We start from the raw sequence: 20,895 nt of genomic DNA, 5'->3' as shown, positions 1-20,895 counted from the left end.
ATGCTTGTTGTCATGCCTGCTACTGCTTAGAGTTGAGTCCGGTCTGATTCATCGGGGATGAATTGGAGGTGTGTGAGCATGTCCTACTGTGTGTGAGCTAAATGTGTGAACATGATTTGGTAAAGGTAGCGGTGAGAGGCCATGTAGGAGTACATGGTGGGTTGTCTCATTGAAGCCGTCCTCAGGAACGAAGTTCTGTGTTTGTGATCCATGAACAGCTACTACCACACATTGGGATCCTTAATTGACTCTCTCAACTTATTAATCGCCTTGATCTCTATCCAGGGGTTGCAACTAGTTTCTGGTGTTTGTAGGTAGTGCTAGTAGTCTACCAAATGGCACCCAGTACAGGTGGGCTTGGGACAGACTAGGTGCAGTGGCACGGTGTACCAAGTGGCACTCGGATGGTCGGCTTGGGAGCCCTGCTCACATCGTTTGGGGTCGTGAGCGACACCCCGGCCGGATCTCCTTGCGGATGGAACCCGAATAGGCAATAAACCTGGACTAGAGACTTGTGTGGTTAGTCAGGTCATGGCCGACTCCCTCGCCAGGCTTCCACTTGAAGGTTGCCGAGATACATGACGTGTACATGGTGGTAAGTGGCGAGAGCGTGTGTGAAGAAGTACACCCCTGCAGGGTTAACATTATCTATTCGAATAGCCGTGTCCGCAGTAAAGGACTTCTGGGTTGCATGTACAGTTCATAGATAACTTGAAGTGGATACTCTAAAATGCGTAAGATAAGCGTGAGTGCTATGGATGGCGTTCTCGTAGGTAGACGTGATCGGATCCATAGTGGTGTATTGATTGGTGAATATGTGGACTCGTGTGCGCCACCTCAAAAGAGTTAGTTGCAGCCGTAGTTCAGGATAGCCACTGTATTCAAAGCTGGCTTGCTGCAGTTAAACCCCACCACCCCCATTATTGATAATGATGCATATGTAGTTAGCTCTGATGTAAGTCTTGTTGGGTACATTTGTACTCACGTTTGCCTATTTTATGTTTTTGCAGAGAGACTTTCGTCTCACTAGTAGTTTCGCGTGGACTTCAATGTTTAGCTTGTTACCTCAGCTACGATCTTGTGCCCTCGGTAGGATCTGGTAGATAGTCAGACTTATCAGCCTTTTTCATTTGTAGATGTATGTACTCGGACATGTTAAGCTTCCGCATGTGCTTGACTTGTATGCTCTGAATGTTGGGTCATGAGACCATGTTTGTAATATCTGGATCCTCAGAGCCTAATGAATACATACTTGAGTTGTAGAGTCATGTTGTGATGCCATGTTGTATTTGCACATATCTAGCATATTGTGTGTATGTTATTGAAATGCTTGGTATTTGTGGGATCTGACTATCTAGTTGTTTATCCTTGGTAGCCTCTCTTACCGGGAAATGTCTCCTAGTGCTTCCACTGAGCCTTGGTAGCTTGCTACTGCTCCAGAACACTTAGGTTGGCCGGCATGTGTCCTTCTTCGTTCCTGTGTCTATCCCTTCAGGGAAATGTCATGCGGTGTCTACCAGAGTCCTGTTAGCCTGCTACAGCCCGGTTTACCGGAGTCCTGCTAGCCCAGTTGCTATAGCCCGGATTCACTCGTTGATGACCTACACTTTCGTTGCTGGGTCATGTATGCATGTCCCTGTAAGTTAGTGCCACTTTGGGTTCACGACTAGCCATGTCAGCCTAGGCTCCTTGTCATATGGATGCTAGTGACACTATCATATATGTGTGCCAAAAGGCGCAAACGGTCCCGGGCCTGGTAAGGCGACACATGTGGGAATACCGTGCGTGAGGCCGCAAAGTGATATGAGGTGTTACATGCTAGATCGATGTGCCTTTGAGTCGGGGTCCTGACAGCTTTGGTATCAGAGCTTGACTGCCTGTAGGATTACCAAGCCAAACTGGTCGAAGTTGAGTCTAGAAATTCTTTAGTTATATAAGGGAATTGATTGTGGATGGGAACATAAGGCTCTTTTTACTCCTTTACCTTATGCCCTTCTGATCTGAGTCATACTATCTTTCCTACGGGGTTAAGAACTAGGATTTCTCTTCATTCTATCAGGATCACGTGTTACTAATCCGTACCCTTCTAGGATTGATGGATTCAAGCCTTAGTTCAGTCTCTACCACTTCCGTATGTTAACTGTTGATCTCGAAACCTTGATATTGTGATGTTGAGTGGCTATGCCACCATTTTGCAGGATGTCTCAAATCTTTTTGAGCATTTACAGTCGTCATGTTGTCCGAGTCATTCCAGGTTTCTAAACAATCTGATGCATTTGCAAACTCCTTCTTACCGCTCCAAAGTTCCTTTGGGCCAGTTTAACCACACTAGCTAGTGTGTTGAGGTACTTCATTGCCTCGGTATATAGGTTGGAGCTATTATTATGACCCTAGGTGTTTAGAGTATCACCTAGTAATCTAGCCATGCTTTGTGTTCCCAGTGTGATGATTCTGGCCATCATTCTCGAAAGCATCCCGTGATGCCATTTAGTTAGTAGGCATTCTACTCCTGGGTTCTTGAACCCGAGATTCACCCTACTTATTTCATGTTGATAGTGTTTGCTAGTTCCTTTAGGATATTAGTAACCTTTGCGATAGTCCTCGGGGTTTGTGGTATATCGTTCTTCTAAATGCCATGAACCATCCTTGGCAGAAGTTCCTCGTTGAACCAAAAGATCACAACAAGAGTGCTCTCAATGAGTTCCCCATTCTATATTGTGACTCTGCCAATCCTAGCTCTCTGCATGGGTTATCCGGAAGAAATATGTTGAGTTTGTTTGGCATACTAATCCATGCATCCACAACTCGGAAAGGCATATGTTCCTTTGAGTTGTCCCTCTTTAGTTGTCTTCTGACCTTCGCCTATCAATTGATAGTCAAGAGTATGCGTGCATTCGTTCATCGGTGCCTATTATTCTTGTGGTCCATCAAGCCATTCTATTCTGGAATGACTAGGAGAAACAAAGTCCAGTACCGCATCCATATCTAGGATTGGGTCAAAGCGGTTGTATTCCATAGATCAAAATGCCAATCCAGCTTCTGGTCTGTTCTACCTTGAAGTATTACCTTCTTTATGTCAGGATTGTCATGAGAATTGCACCACCTCTTATGAATTCTTGATGTAGTGATACTTCTCGCCATCATTATTCATTTCTCGGTTCCCATGTTGTTGCAACCGGAATGCTGACAGGTTAACTATGATGTATGAAATCAATACTCCTAGCAACCATGTTGCTTGGTAGTTAAATGGACAATAACCTCATTCTTAGCGTGTTGATTATTGAATCACCATTCTAAGATTGACCGTGCTACCTAGTCCATTTTCCTGGTGCACTCTTTCATTGATGAGTTAGGATTTTGTCAAATCATCGCTCATTTGATCATATCATCTTGCCCTGAAAAGCAAGATTGTTCTCGAGCTTAGTAACTTATCGGTGGTTCGTGATTTTCTGAATATCTTCTCGGAAGTATCACCAGGTTGTCACCTGACTGTTATGTTGAGCTCGTGATCAAGTTGGTTCCTTGTAACCACCCCTTCTCCAAGAGTCCGTGTTGGATACCCCTGAGCTAGTTGGTTAAGCCAAACAACAACTTGGAGAGTTGGAAGATAAAAGCTTGTCCGACTCAGTTCATTCCAAAGGGATATCCTTGTGCGTGTGTGTTGAAGAAAGATGATATCTTCATTGTTTGATCCTCGTGGTCAACTGTTGGATTTATTGTCTTACCCAAACCTTTGATTTGCATATGGGCTATCATCAAATCAAGTCAGAACCAACGATATTCGTAATGTTGTCTTACTCGTGGTTGTACCTCGAGCATACACCATTACATCTTTTGGTCTGACCAATGTTATCACCTTGTTCACATAATTATGGAATTCCATCTTCATGGGAACCTGGATGAATTATTGTTGAGCCCATCGACAACATCCTTATCTCCTCCATGATTTTGTTGGACATTAAGCTAGCATTGGAAACTTTTATAAGCATTATCTTCATGTCCCGTGCATGAAGCATATGCCCGGATGAAATAAGTGATTTTCTCTAATTCATGTGCATGTGATGCAAGTTGCCGCCGTGGATTCGAGAAAGTCAATGTTGCTTCCTCTGGAATCATCCCAAATCGACCATACATACGTGCGAAGTACTCTGTGGTTTGGAGACTTGCAACCTTCATTCTATATGTGTCCCTAGCACACCAAGCCACTGATTGATTTGTTCAAGGATAAGAAGTTCGTCGATAAGTGCACAAGGACTTCGTTGTCCTCGATAGTGGTTCCCCACCTGAACGCGGTAGTGCTTTATTATAAGACTACTATGTGGTCATGCTTGTCTGGGACAGCATGTTCACATGTATGTACAAGATTCAGCTCATGTTATTGAGCTTACTATCGTAGTTCATTTCCCGAGAATCTCGCGATGCCGTCTCGTCGATTTGTGTTGCAAGCTTTCATTTTTTTCCTTCTAGACATGATGAGTCTGGAATATTCTGACACCAACCAGATCTGAATCTCAGGCAGATATGATGGTTGGAACGTTTCCCAAGAACTATAATATTGGTCTCTCTATAACCGGTAAAGTGGATGTCGTGGTCAACACACCCAGCCGGAAGACCTACTATTGTAGCATCTTGATTGAGAAAGTTGGCCACCTCCCCATAAGGAAATATGCCCTAGAGGCAATAATAAAATGATTATTATTATATTTCCCTGTTCATGATAATTGTCTATTGTTCATGCTATAATTGTATTAACCGGAAACATGATACATGTGTGAATACATAGACCACAACATGTCCCTAGTGAGCCTCTAGTTGACTAGCTCGTTGATCAACAGATAGTCATGGTTTCCTGACTATGGACATTGGATGTCATTGATAACAGGATCACATCATTAGGAGAATGATGTGATGGACAAGACCCAATCCTAAGCATAGCACAAGATCGTGTAGTTCGTTTGCTAAAGCTTTTCTAATGTCAAGTATCAGTTTCTTAGACCATGAGATTGTGTAACTCCCGGATACCGTAGGAGTGCTTTGGGTGTACCAAACGTCACAATGTAACTGGGTGACTATAAAGGTACACTACAGGTATCTCCGAGAGTGTCTGTTGGGTTGACACGAATCAAGACTGCGATTTTTCACTCCGTATGACGGAGAGGTATCTCTGGGCCCACTCGGTAATGCATCATCATAATGAGCTCAATGTGACCAAGTGGTTGGTCACGGGATCATGCATTACATAACGAGTAAAGTGACTTGCCGGTAAAGAGATTGAACGAGGTATTGGGATACCGACGATCAAATCTCGGGCAAGTAACATACCGATTGACAAAGGGAATTGTATACGGGATTACTTGAATCCTCGACATCGTGGTTCATCTGATGAGATCATCGTGGAACATGTGGGAGCCAACATGGGTATCCAGATCCCGCAGTTGATTATTGACCGGAGAGCTATCTTGGTCATGTCTACGTGATTCCCGAACCCGTAGGGTCTAGACACTTAAGGTTCGGTGATGCTAGGGTTATTAGGAAGACTTGTATGTGATTACTGAATGTTGTTCTGAGTCCCGGATGAGATCCAGGACGTCACGAGGAGTTCCGAAATGGTCCGGAGGTGAAGATTTATATATGGGAAGTTGTAATACGGTCACCGGAAAGTTTCGGGGGCATACCGGTATTGTACCGGGGCCACCAGAAGGGTTTCGGGGGTCCACCGGGAGGGGATACCTCTCCCGGAGGGCCTCATGGGTCGTGGAGGGAAGGGAACCAGCCCTTAGAGGGCTGGGCGCATCCCCCCTTGGGCCATGCTCCTAGGGTTGGGGGAACCCTAAGGGGGGCGCCCCCCTTGCTTGGGGGGCAAGTCCCCCCCCCCCTTGCCCCCCCCTCTAGATGTCATCTAGAGGGGGCCGGCCCCCTTCCTCCTCCCCCTATAAATAGAGGGGAAGGGGAGGGCTGCACACACACCTCCAAGGCGCAGCCCCTCCCCTCCCCAACACCTCTCCTCCTCCGCAGAAGCTTGGCCAAGCCCTGCCGGAGTACTGCCTCTCCATCACCACCACGCTGTCGTGCTGCTGTTGGAGCTTTCTTCCTCAACCTCTCCCTCCTCCTTGCTGGATCAAGGCACGGGAGATGTCTCCGCTCCATACGTGTGTTGAACGCGGAGGTGCCGTCTGTTCGGCACTAGGATCTTCGGTGATTTGGATCACGACGAGTACGACTCCATCAACCCCATTCTCATGAACGCTTCTGCTCGTGATCTACAAGGGTATGTAGATGCACTCCTATCTCTCTCGTTGCTAGATGACTCCATAGATTGATCTTGGTGATGCGTAGAAATTTTTTATTTTCTGCAACGATCTCCAACAGTGGCATCATGAGCTAGGTCTATGCGTAGTTTCTATGCACGAGTAGAACACAATTTTGTTGTGGGCGTAGATTTTGTCAATTTGCTTGCCACTACTAATTTTATCTTGTTTCGAGCAGCACGGAAACTTAGAACCGGGGCTCCAAAAGTGTTTTGAGCAGCACGGAGCATATGAGATGTTCCAAGAGCTGAAAATGGTTTTCCAAGCTCATGCCCGAGTCGAGAGATATGAAGTCTCCGACAAGTTCTACAGTTGTAAGATGGAGGAAAGAGTTCTGTCAGCGAGCACATACTCAAAATGTCTGGGTTGCACAACCTCTTGTCCCAGCTGGACATTAACCTCCCGGATGAGGCGGTCATTGACAGAATCCTTCAATCACTCCCACCTAGCTACAAGAGCTTTGTGATGAACTACAATATGCAGGGGATGGTGAAAACTATTCCTGAGGTATTTTCAATGCTGAAATCAGCAGAGGTAGAAATCAAAAAGGAACATCAAGTGTTGATGGTCAATAAAACCACTAGTTTCAAGAAAGACAAGGGTAAGAAGAACTTCAAGAAGGACGACAAGGGAGTTGCCACGCCCGGTAAACCAGTTGTCGGGAAGAAGCCAAAGCACAAACCCAAACCTGAGACTGAGTGCTCATATATGTGATATACATGTTATTGATGTGTACCTTACCAGTACTCGTAGTACTCCGGGGTATTTGATACCGGTGCGGTTGCTCATATTTGTAACTCAAAACAGGAGCTGCGGAATAAGCAGAGACTGGCGAAGGACGAGGTGACGATGCGCGTTGGGAATGGTTCCAAGGTCGATGTGATCGCCGTCAGCACGCTACCTCTACATTTACCTACGGGATTAGTTTTAAACCTCAATAATTGTTATTTAGTGCCAGCTTTGAGCATGAGCATTGTATCTGGATCTCGTTTAATGCGAGATGGCTACTCATTTAAATCCGAGAATAATGGTTGTTCTATTTATATGAGAGATATGTTTTATGGTCATGCCCCGCTGGTCAATGGTTTATTCTTAATGAATCTCGAACGTGATGTTACACATATTCATAGTGTGAATACCAAAAGATGTAAGATTGATAACGATAGTCCCACGTATCTGTGGCACAGCCGCCTTGGTCACATTGGTGTTAAACGCATGAAGAAGCTCCATACTGATGGAATTTTGGAGTCTCTTGATTTCGAATCATTTCACACGTGCGAACCATGCCTCATGGGAAAAATGACCAAGACTCCATTCTCCGGAACAATGGAGCGAGCAACCACCTTATTGGAAATCATACATACTGATGTGTGCGGTCCAATGAGCGGTTGAGGCTCGCGGTGGATATCGTTATGTTCTCACCCTCACTGATGACTTAAGTAGACATGGGTACGTCTACTTAATGAAACACAAGTCTGAGACCTTTGAAAAGTTCAAGGAATTTCAGAATGAGGTAGAGAATCAACGAGGCAGAAAAATAAAGTTCTTGCGATCAGATCGTGGAGGAGAATATTTAAGTCATGAGTTTGGTACGCACTTGAGGAAATGTGGAATTGTTTCACAACTCACGCCGCCTGGAACACCTCAGCGTAACGGTATGTCCGAACGTCGTAATCGCACTCTATTGGATATGGTGCGGTCTATGATATCGCTTACCGATTTACCGCTATCATTTTGGGGATACGCTTTAGTGACAGCTACGTTCACTTTAAATATGGCACCGTCTAAATCCATTGAGACGACACCGTATGAATTATGGTTTGGAAAGAAACCTAAGCTGTCGTTTCTAAAAGTTTGGGGATGCGATGCTTATGTCAAGAAACTTCAACCTGAAAAGCTCGAACCCAAGTTGGAAAAAATGTGTCTTCATAGGATACCCTAAGGAAACCATTGGGTATACCTTCTACCTTAGATCCGAAGGCAAGATCTTTGTTGCCAAGAACGGATCCTTTCTGGAAAAAGAGTTTCTCTCGAAAGGAGTAAGTGGGAGGAAAGTAGAACTCGATGAAGTACTACCTCTTGAACCGGAAAGTAGTGCAGCTCAGGAAAATGTTCCTGTGGTGCCTACACTGACTGGAGAGGAAATTAATGATGATGATCAAGGTACTTCGGATGAAGTTGCTACTAAACTTCGTAGGTCCACAAGGACACGTTCCACACTAGAGTGGTATGGCAACCCTGTCCTGGAAATCATGTTGTTAGACAACGGTGAACCTTCGAACTATGAAGAAGCGATGGCGGGCCCAGATTCCAACAAATGGCTTGAAGCCATGCAATCTGAGATAGAATCCATGTATGAAAACAAAGTATGGACTTTGAAAGACTTGCCCGATGATCGGCGAGCGATAGAAAATAAATGGATCTTTAAGAAGAAGACGGACGCGGATGGTAATGTTACCATCTATAAAGCTCGACTTGTCGCTAAGGGTTATCAGCAAGTTCAAGGGGTTGACTACGATGAGACTTTCTCTCCTGTAGTGAAGTTGAAGTCCGTCCGAATCATGTTAGCAATTGTCACATACTATGATTATGAGATATGGCAAATGGACGTCAAAACGGCATTCCTTAACGGCTATCTTAAGGAAGAACTGTATATGATGCAGCCGGAAGGTTTTGTCAATCCTAAGAATGCTAACAAGGTATGCAAGCTCCAGCGATCCATTTATGGGCTGGTGCAAGCATCTCGGAGTTGGAACATTCGCTTTGATGAGATGATCAAAGTGTTTGGGTTTATGCAGACTTATGGTCAAGTATGCGTTTACAAGAAAGTGAGTGGGAGCTCTGTAGCATTTCTCATATTATATGTGGATGACATACTTTTGATGGGAAATGATATAGAACTTTTGGACAACATAAAGACCTACTTGAAAGTGGTTTTCAATGAAGGACCTTGGAGAAGCTGCTTATATATTAGGCATCAAGATCTATAGAGATAGATCGATACGCCTCATAGGTCTTTCACAAAGCATGTACCTTGACAAGATATTGAAGAAGTTCAATATGGACCAGTCCAAGAAGGGGTTCTTTCCTATGTTGCAAGGTGTGAAATTGGGCTCAGCTCAATCCCCGACCACGGCAGAAGATAAAGAAAAGATGAGTGTCATCCCCTATGCCTCGGCCATAGGGTCTATTATGTATGCCATGATGTGTACCAGACTTGATGTAAACCTTGCCATAAGTTTGATTGAAAGACACCAAAGTAATCCCGGCATGGAACACTGGACAGCGGTCAAGAATATCCTGAAGTACCTGAAAAGGACTAAGGATATGTTTCTCGTTTATGGAGGTGACGAAGAGCTCGTTGTAAAGGGTTACGTCGATGCTAGCTTCGACACAGATCTGGATGACTCTAAGTCACAAACCGGATACATGTATATTTTGAATGGTGGGGCAGTAAGCTGGTGCAGCAGCAAGCAGAGAATCGTGGCGGGATCTACGTGTGAAGCGGAGTACATGGCAGCCTCGGAGACAGTGCATGAAGCAATCTGGATGAAGGAGTTCATCACCGACCTAGGAGTTATACCCAATGCGTCGGGGCCGATCACTCTCTTCTGTGACAACACTGGAGCTATTGCCCTTGCCAAGGAGCCCAGGTTTCACAAGAAGACCAGGCACATCAAGCGTCGCTTCAACTCCATTCGTGAAAATGTTCAAGATGGAGACATAGATATTTGCAAGGTGCATACGGATCTGAATGTCGCAGATCCATTGACTAAACCTCTTCCGTGAGCAAAACATGATCAACACCAGAACTCTATGGGTGTTTGATTCATCACAGTGTAACTAGATTATTGACTCTAGTGCAAGTGGGAGACTGTTGGAAATATGCCCTAGAGGCAATAATAAAATGATTATTATTATATTTCCTTGTTCATGATAATTGTCTATTGTTCATGCTATAATTGTATTAACCGGAAACAGTGATACATGTGTGAATATGTAGACCACAACATGTCCCTAGTGAGCCTCTAGTTGACTAGCTCGTTGATCAACAGATAGTCATGGTTTCCTGACTATGGACATTGGATGTCATTGATAACGGGATCACATCATTAGGAGAATGATGTGATGGACAAGACCCAATCCTAAGCATAGCACAAGATCGTGTAATTCATTTGCTAAAGCTTTTCTAATGTCAAGTATCAATTTCTTAGACCATGAGATTGTGTAACTCCCAGATACCGTAGGAGTGCTTTGGGTGTACCAAACGTCACAACGTAACTGGATGACTATAAAGGTACACTACATGTATCTTTGAAAGTGTCTGTTGGGTTGACACGAATCGAGACTGGGATTTGTCACTCCGTATGACGGAGAGGTATCTCTGGGCCCACTCGGTAATGCATCATCATAATGAGCTCAATGTGACCAAGTGGTTGGTCATGGGATCATGCATTACGTAACGAGTAAAGTGACTTGCCGGTAACGAGATTGAACGAGGTATTGGGATACCGACAATCGAATCTCGGGCAAGTAACGTACCGATTGACAAAGGGAATTGTATACGGGATTACTTGAATCCTCGACATCATGGTTCATACGATGAGATCATCGTGGATCATATGGGAGCCAACATGGGTATCCAGATCCCGATGTTGGTTATTGACCGGAGAGATGTCTCGGTCATGTCTGCGTGATTCCCGAACACGTAGGGTCTACACACTTAAGGTTCGATGATGCTAGGGTTATTAGGAAGACTTGTATGTGATTACCGAATATTGTTCGGAGTCCCGGATGAGATCCCGGACGTCACGAGGAGTTCTGCAATGGTCCGGAGGTGAAGATTTATATATGGGAAGTTGTAATACGGTCACCGGAAAGTTTCGGGGGCATACTGGTATTGTACTGGGGCCACCGGAAGGCTTCCGGGGGTCCACCGGGAGGGGCCACCTCTCCCGGAAGGCCTCATGGGCCATGGAGGGAAGGGAACCATCCCTTAGAGGGTTGGGCGCATCCCCCCCTTGGGCCCATGCGCCTAGCATTGGGGGGGGGACCCTAAGGGGGGCGCCCTCCCCCTTGCCCCCCCCCCTCTAGATAACATCTAGAGGGGGTCGGCCCCCTTCCTCCTCCCCCTATAAATAGAGGGGCGAGGGGAGGGCTACACACACACCTCCAAGGCGCAGCCCCTCCCCTCCCCAACACCTCTGCTCCTCCGCAGAAGCTTGGCGAAGCCGTGCCGGAGTACTGCCTCTCCATCTCCACCACGTCGTTGTGCTGCTGCTGGAGCTTTCTTCCTGAACCTCTCCCTCCTCCTTGCTGGATCAAGGCGCAGGATACGTCTCCGCTCCGTACGTGTTAAACACGGAGGTGCCATCCGTTCGGCACTAGGATCTTTGGTGATTTGGATCACGACGAGTACGACTCCATCAACCCCATTCTCTTGAACGCTTCCGCTCGCGATCTACAAGGGTATGTAGATGCACTCCTATCTCTCTCGTTGCTAGATGACTCCATAGATTGATCTTGGTGATGCGTAGAAAATTTTTATTTTCTGCAACGATCTCCAACAGTGGTATCAGAGCTAGGTATATGCGTAGCTTCTATGCACGAGTAGAACACAATTTTGTTGTGGGTGTAGATTTTGTCAATTTACTTGCCACTACTAGTCTTATCTTGTTTCGGCGGCATCGTGGGATGAAGTGGCCCGGACCGACCTTACACGTACGCTTACGTGAGACAGGTTCCACCGACTGACATGCACTAGTTGCATAAGGTGGCTAGAGGGTGTCTGTCTCTCCCACTTTAGTCGGATCAGATTCAATGAAAAGGGTCCTTATGAAGGGTAAATAGAAATTGGCATATCACGTTGTGGTTTTGGCGTAGGTAAGAAACGTTCTTGCTAGAACCCTATAGCAGCCACGTAAAAACTTGCAACAACAATTAGAAGACGTCTAACTTGTTTTTGCAGCATATGCCTTGTGATGTGATATGGCCAAAAGGATGTGATGAATGAAATATATGTGATGTATGAGATTGATCATGTTCTTGTAATAGGAATCATGACTTGCATGTCGATGAGTATGACAACCGGCAGGAGCCATAGGAGTTGTCTTTATTTATTGTATGACCTACGTGTCACTGAATAACGCCATGTAATTACTTTACTTCTTTGCTAAACCGTTAGCCATAGTAGTAGAAGTAATAGTTGGCGAACAACTTCATGGAGACACGATGATGGAGATCATGGTGTCATGCCGGTGACGATGATGATCATGCCGCCCCGAAGATGGAGATCAAAGGAGCAAAATGATATTGGCCATATCATGTCACTATTTGATTGCATGTGATGTTTATCATGTTTCTGCTTCTTATTTGCTTAGAACGATGGTAGTAAATAAGATGATCCCTCAATACAATTTCAAGAAAGTGTTCCCCCTAACTGTGCGCCGTTGCGAAAGTTCGTTGTTTCGAAGCACCACGTGATGATCGGGTGTGATAGATCCTAACGTTCACATACAACGGGTGTAAGCCAGATTTACACATCCAAAACACTTAGGTTGACTAGACGAGCCTAGCATGTACAGACATGGCCTCGGAACACAAGAGACCGAAAGGTCGAACATGAGTCGTATAGAAGATATGATCAACATGGAGATGTTCACTGATGATGACTAGTCTGTCTCACATGATGATCGGACACGGTCTAGTTGACTCGGATCATGTGACACTTAGATGACTAGAGGGATGTCTATCTGAGTGGGAGTTCATTAAATAATTTGATTAGATGAACTTAATTATCATGAACTTAGTCTAAAACCTTTGCAAAATGTCTTGTAGATCAAATGGCCCATGCTCATGTCAACCTCAACTTCAACGCGTTCCTAGAGAAAACCAAGCTGAAAGATGATGGCAGCAACTATACGGACTGGGTCCAGAACCTGAGGATCATCCTCATAGCTGCCAAGAAAGCATATGTCCTAGAAGCACCGCTAGGTGAAGCACCCGTCCCAGTGAACCAAGACGTTATGAACGCTTGGCAGTCACATGTTGATGATTACTCCCTCGTTCAGTGCGGCATGCTTTACAGCTTAGAACCGGGGCTCCAAAAGCGTTTTGAGCAGCACGGAGCATATGAGATGTTCCAAGAGCTGAAAATGGTTTTCCAAGCTCATGCCCGGGTCGAGAGATATGAAGTCTCTGACAAGTTCTACAGTTGTAAGATGGAGGGAAATAGTTCTGTTAGCGAGCACATACTCAAAATGTCTGGGTTGCACAACCTCTTGTCCCAGCTGGACATTAACCTCCCGGATGAGGCGGTCATTGACAGAATCCTTCAGTCGCTCCCACCTAGCTACAAGAGCTTTGTGATGAACTACAATATGCAGGGGGTGGTGAAAACTATTCCTGAGGTATTTTCAATGCTGAAATCAGCAGATGTAGAAATCAAAAAGGAACATCAAGTGTTGATGGTCAATAAAACCACTAGTTTCAAGAAAGGCAAGGGTAAGAAGAACTTCAAGAAGGACGGCAAGGGAGTTGCCACGCCCGGTAAACCAGTTGCCGGGAAGAAGCCAAAGCACGGACCCAAACCTGAGACTGAGTGCTTTTATTGCAAAGGGAACGGTCACTGGAAGCGGAACTGCCCCAAGTACTTAGCGGATAAGAAGGCCGGCAACATCAAAGGTATATGTGATATACATGATATTGATGTGTACCTTACCAGTACTCGTAGTAGCTCCTGGGTATTTGATACCGGTGCGGTTGCTCATATTTGTAACTCAAAGCAGGAGCTGCAGAATAAGCGGAGACTGGCGAAGGACGAGGTGACGATGCGCGTCGGGAATGGTTCCAAGGTCGATGTGATCGCTGTCGGCATGCTACCTCTACATTTACCTACGGGATTAGTTTTAAACCTCAATAATTGTTATTTAGTGCTAGCTTTGAGCATGAACATTGTATCTGGATCTCGTTTAATGCGAGATGGCTACTCATTTAAATCCGAGAATAATGGTTGTTCTATTTATATGAGAGGTATGTTTTATGGTCATGCCCCGCTGGTTAATGGTTTATTCTTAATGAATCTCGAATGTGATGTTACACATATTCATAGTGTGAATACCAAAAGATGTAAGATTGATAACGATAGTCCCACGTATCTGTGGCACTGCCGCCTTGGTCACATTGGTGTCAAACGCATGAAGAAGCTCCATACTGATGGACTTTTGGAGTCTCTTGATTTTGAATCATTTGACACGTGCGGACCATGCCTCATGGGAAAAATGACCAAAACTCCGTTCTCCGGAACAATGGAGCGAGCAACCAACTTATTGGAAATTATACATACTGATGTGTGCGGTCCAATGAGCGTTGAGGCTCGCGGTGGATATCGTTATGTTCTCACCCTCACTGATGACTTAAGTAGATATGGGTATGTCTACTTAATGAAACACAAGTCTGAGACCTTTGAAAAGTTCAAGGAATTTCAGAATGAGGTAGAGAATCAACGTGACAGAAAAATAAAGTTCTTACAATCAGATAGTGGGGGAGAATATTTAAGTCACGAGTTTGGTACGCACTTGAGGAAATGTGGAATTGTTTCACAACTCACGCCGCCTGGAACACCTCAGCGTAACGGTGTGTCCGAACATCGTAATCGCACTCTATTGGATATGGTGCGGTCCATGATGTCGCTTACCGATTTACCGCTATCATTTTGGGGATACGCTTTAGAGATAGCTACATTCACTTTAAATAGGGCACTGTCTAAATCCGTTGAGACGACACCGTATGAATTATGGTTTGGAAAGAAACCTAAGCTGTCGTTTCTAAAAGTTTGGGGATGTGATGCTTATGTCAAGAAACTTCAACCTGAAAAGCTCGAACCCAAGTTGGAAAAATGCGTCTTCATAGGATGCCCTAAGGAAACCATTGGGTATACCTTCTACCTCAGATCCGAAGGCAAGACCTTTGTTGCCAAGAACGGGTCCTTTCTGGAGAAAGAGTTTCTCTCGAAAGAAGTAAGTGGGGGAAAGTGGAACTTGATGAAGTACTACCTCTTGAACCGATAAGTAGCGTAGCTCAGGAAGATGTTCCTGTGGTGCCTGCACCAACTAGAGAGGAAATTACTGATGATGATCAAGGTACTTCGGATCAAGTTACTACTAAACTTCGTAGGTCCACAAGGACATGTTCCACACCAGAGTGGTATGGCAACCCTGTCCTGGAAATCATGTTGTTAGACAACGGTGAACCTTTGAACTATGAAGAAGCGATGGCGGGCCCAGATTCCAACAAATGGCTTGAAGCCATGAAATCCGAGATAGGATCCATGTATGAAAACAAAGTATGGACTTTGACAGACTTGCCCGATGATCGGCGAGCGATAGAAAATAAATGGATCTTTACGAAGAAGACGGACGCGGATGGTAATGTTACCATCTATAAAGCTCGACTTGTCGCTAAGGGTTATCGGCAAGTTCAAGGGGTTGACTACGATGAGACTTTATCTCCCATAGCGAAGCTGAAGTCCGTCCGAATCATGTTATCAATTGTTGCATACTATGATTATGAGACATGGCAAATGGACGTGAAAACGGCATTCCTTAACGGCTATCTTAAGGAAGAACTGTATATGATGCAGCCGGAAGGTTTTGTCGATCCTAAGAATGCTAACAAGGTATGCAAGCTCCAGCGATCCATTCATGGGCCGGTGCAAGCATCTCGGAGTTGGAACATTCGATTTGATGAGATGATCAAAGTGTTTGGGTTTATGCAGACTTATGGAGAAGCCTGCGTTTACAAGAAAGTGAGTGGGAGCTCTGTAGCATTTCTCATGTTATATGGGGATGACATACTTTTGATGGGAAATGATATGTAACTTTTGGACAACATAAAGGCCTACTTGAATAAGTGTTTTTCAATGAAGGACCTTGGAGAAGCTGCTTATATATTAGGCATCAAGATCTATAGAGATAGATCGGGACGCCTCATAGGTCTTTCACAAAGCACATACCTTGACAAGATATTGAAGAAGTTCAATATGAACCAATCCAAGAAGGGGTTCTTTCCTGTGTTGCAAGGTGTGAAATTGAGCTCAGCTCAATCCCCGACCACGACAGAAGATAAAGAAAAGATGAGTGTCATCCCCTATGCCTCGGCCATAGGATCTATTATGTATGCCATGTTGTGTACCAGACCTGATGTAAACCTTGTCGTAAGTTTGGTTGCAAGACACCAAAGTAATCCCGGCATGGAACACTAGACAGCGGTCAAGAATATCCTGAAGTACCTGAAAAGGACTAAGGATATGTTTCTCGTTTATGGAGGTGACGAAGAGCTCGTCATATAGGGTTACGTCGATGCTAGCTTCGACACAGATCTGGATGACTCTATGTCACAAACCGGATACGTGTATATTTTGAATGGTGGGGCGGTAAGCTGGTGCAGCAGCAAGCAGAGCGTCGTGGCGGGATCTACATGTGAAGCGGAGTACATAGCAGCCTCGGAGACAGCGCATGAAGCAATCTGGATGAAGGAGTTCACCACCGACCTAGGAGTTATACCCAATGCGTCGGGGCCGATCACTCTCTTCTGTGACAACACTGGAGCTATTGCCCTTGCCAAGGAGCCCAGTTCACAAGAAGACCAGGCACATGAAGCGTTTCTACAACTCCATTCGTGAAAATGTTCAAGATGGAGACATAGATATTTGCAAGGTGCATACGGATCTGAATGTCGCAGATCCGTTGACTAAACCTCTTCCGCGAGCAAAACATGATCAACACCAGAACTCTATGGGTGTTCGATTCATCATAGTGTAACTAGATTATTGACTCTATTGCAAGTGGGAGACTGTTAGAAATATGCCCTAGAGGCAATAATAAAATGATTATTATTATATTTCCTTGTTCATGATAATTGTCTATTGTTCATGCTATAATTGTATTAACCGGAAACAGTGATACATGTGTGAATACATAGACCACAACATGTCCCTAGTGAGCCTCTAGTTGACTAGCTCGTTGATCAAAAGATAGTCATGGTTTCCTGACTATGGACATTGGATGTCATTGATAACGGGATCACATCATTAGGAGAATGATGTGATGGACAAGACCCAATCCTAAGCATAGCACAAGATCGTGTAGTTCGTTTGCTAAACCTTTTCTAATGTCAAGTATCAGTTTCTTAGACCATGAGATTGTGTAACTCCCGGATACCGTAGGAGTGCTTTGGGTGTACCAAACGTCACAACGTAACTGGGTGACTATAAAGGTACACTACAGGTATCTCTGAAAGTGTCTATTGGGTTGACACGAATCGAGACTGGGATTTGTCACTCCGTATGACGGAGAGGTATCTCTGGGCCCACTCGGTTATGCATCATTAAAATGAGCTCAATGTGACCAAGTGGTTGGTCACGGGATCATGCATTACATAACGAGTAAAGTGACTTGCCGGTAACAAGATTGAACGAGGTATTGGGATACCGACGATCGAATCTCAGGCAAGTAAAGTACCGATTGACAAAGGGAATTGTATACGGGATTACTTGAATCCTCGACATCATGGTTCATCCGATGAGATCATCATGGAACATGTGGCTGCCAACATGGGTATCCAGGTCCCGTTGTTGGTTATTGACCAGAGAGCTGTCTCGGTCATGTCTGCGTGATTCCCAAACCCGTAGGGTCTACACACTTAAGGTTCGGTGATGCTAGGGTTATTAGGAAGACTTGTATGTGATTACCGAATGTTGTTCGGAGTCCCGGATGAGATCCCGGACATCATGAGGATTTCCAGAATGGTCTGGAGGTGAAGATTTATATATGGGAAGTTGTAATACGGTCACCGGAAAGTTTCGGGGGCATACCGGTATTGTACCGGGGCCACGGGAAGGGTTCCGGGGGTCCACCGAGAGGGGCCACCACTCCTGGAGGGCCTCATGGGCCGTGGAGGGAAGGGAACCAGCCCTTAGAGGGCTGGGTGCATACCCCCTTGGGCCCATGCGCCTAGGGTTGGGGGGGAAACCCTAAGGGGGGCGCCCCCCCTTGCTTGCGGGGCAAGTCCCCCCTTGCCCCCCCCTCTAGATCTCATCTAGAGGGGGTCAGCCCCCATCCTCCTCCCCCTATAAACAGAGGGGCGAGGGGAGGGCTGCACACACACCTCCAAGGCACAGCCCCTCCCCTCCCCAACACCTCTCCTCCTCCGCAGAAGCTTGGCGAAGCCCTGCCGGAGTACTGCCTCTCCATCACCACCACGCCATCGTGCTGCTGCTGGAGCTTTCTTCCTCAACCTCTCCCTCCTCCTTGCTGGATCAAGACACGGGAGACGTCTCCGCTCCGTACGTGTGTTCAACGCGGAGGTGTCGTCCATTCGGCACTAGGATCTTCGGTGATTTGGATCACGACGAGTACGACTCTATCAACCCCGTTCTCTTGAACGCTTCCGCTCGCGATCTACAAGGGTATGTAGATGCACTCCTATCTCTCTCGTTGCTAGATGACTCCATAGATTGATCTTGGTGATGTGTAGAAATTTTTTATTTTCTGCAACGATCTCCAACACCGTGCATGAAGCATATGCCCGGAAGAAAGAAGTGATTTTCTCTAATTCATGTGCATGTGATGCAAGTTGCCGCCGTGGATTCGAGAAAGTAAATGTTGCTTCCTCTGGAATCATCCCAAATCGATCATACATACGTGTGAAGTACTTGTGATTTTCTCTAATTCATGTGCATGTGATGCAAGTTGCCGCCGTGGATTCGAGAAAGTAAATGTTGCTTCCTCTGGAATCATCCCAAATCGATCATACATACGTGTGAAGTACTCTATGGTTTGGAGACTTGCAACCTTCATTCTATATGTGTCCCTAGCACACCAAGCCACTGATTGATTTGTTCAAGGATAAGAAGTTCGTCGATAAGTGCACAAGGACTTCGATGTCCTCGATGGTGGTTCCCCACCTGAACGCGGTAGTGCTTTATTATAAGACTACTATGTGGTCATGCTTGTCTAGGACAGTGTGTTCACATGTATGTAGCAGATTCGGATCATATTTTGGAGCTTACTATTGTAGTTTATTTCCCGAGAATCTCGCAACACCGTCTCGTCGATTTGTGTTGCAAGCTTTCGTTTTTCCTTCTAGACTTGATGAGTCTGGAATATTCTGACACCAGCCAGATCTGAATCTCAGGCAGATATGATGGTTGGAACGTTTCCTAAGAACTATAATATTGGTCTCTCTATAACCGGTAAAGTGGATGTCGTGGTCAACACACCCAGCCGGAAGACCTACTATTGTAGCATCTTGATTGAGAAAGTTGGCCACCTCCCCATAAGGATTTCGTAGGATTTTCCCCAGAAGTTGTTCCTTATGGATTTGGTGTTTCCGAAGTCTGACCTTTTACTTGATGTTCTAGATATCAAACCATATATATGGATGGATTACGCTAGCATATCAAGGAGAACATTAGAAGCGGAGTGCTAAATGTCTCTCGATCGATCATCCGGATTTTGTTTCCTTGGCCTCGCTAAGGTGAAATCTGAGAAGGTGTTATCTTCTTTTGCATCTGCATCGTCCATCACCATTCATCATGGTAGTATGTTGTGTTGCCAGGATCTTTGTCACAGATGTTGGTAAAACCTTGATGAATATGGAAATGCTCAAGTTCTTGAGAGCATGCGTAAGCAAATTATCCCTTGCGTTGTCTTCAATAAGGTAATACACATCATCCATTCTAGTCTGGGTATGCCATTCTTTCATACTCCGCCAGACGGTTGTTGGTGAATTGCCTTAGGCTGGTATAAAGAGTCTCAATGATCTCTATATCAAAAGTAATTCTTTTTGCCACTTAAGGTAATAACTCTACGAGTCATTTTTCCTGAGGTGTCGCATTGTGATGTCATGGCAACTCAACTCCTTGCTACGTTGACAACCATTCACCACCCTCTTAAGTGTAGGATTGTTGCCTACCTAGTGAATCTTCGCCATCTCTTCCACTCCATCCCTCTAGATGTATGCTTCGTGTCTCAGTTCGAGAGATGTTTCAATGTCTCACTCCGTGAGCTCATCCTGAGTTGCTCAATCTTCGAGAAGATCAATCCTTCCAAAGATTTTCCTTTCCTCTCATTGTCATGCTAGTTGGAGTTCTTAGAGTAAGACATCGAGTTAATAATGGTGATCGAATCAATGTTCTTACGAAGTGCAAGCGGGATCGTGAAGATTGTGTTAGATGCGCCCCCCCCCTTTCATCTTACCCTACGCTTGAATCTCGGGATGAGATTCTTGTTTAGTGGGGGTGAGTTGTCATATCCCTAGTTCTGATCTGCTCTGGGTTAACTAGTCTTGTGTTGCATCATGTTTAAATTTCTCTTAAACTTGAAATGGGGACCAACAAACCCCAGCACCCCCCTTGAAAATACCAGGTTCAACTGAAAAACATTTCAATGAACCCAGAATGCTTTTCAGAAAAGTTCATCATTTTTGAATTGGTCTAGAACCTCTGCCAAAAATGATGCACATTTTTCTAGGTCACTCTGGATTTTTGAATTAATCCATTAAGTATTTTGCATTTGGGCATTTAATT

The sequence above is a fragment of the Triticum aestivum genome, chromosome 1B, assembly GCF_018294505.1.
Source record: "Triticum aestivum cultivar Chinese Spring chromosome 1B, IWGSC CS RefSeq v2.1, whole genome shotgun sequence".
NCBI classification, from domain to species: Eukaryota; Viridiplantae; Streptophyta; class Magnoliopsida; order Poales; family Poaceae; genus Triticum; species Triticum aestivum.
Note: the sequence above shows the minus strand (reverse complement) of the source record.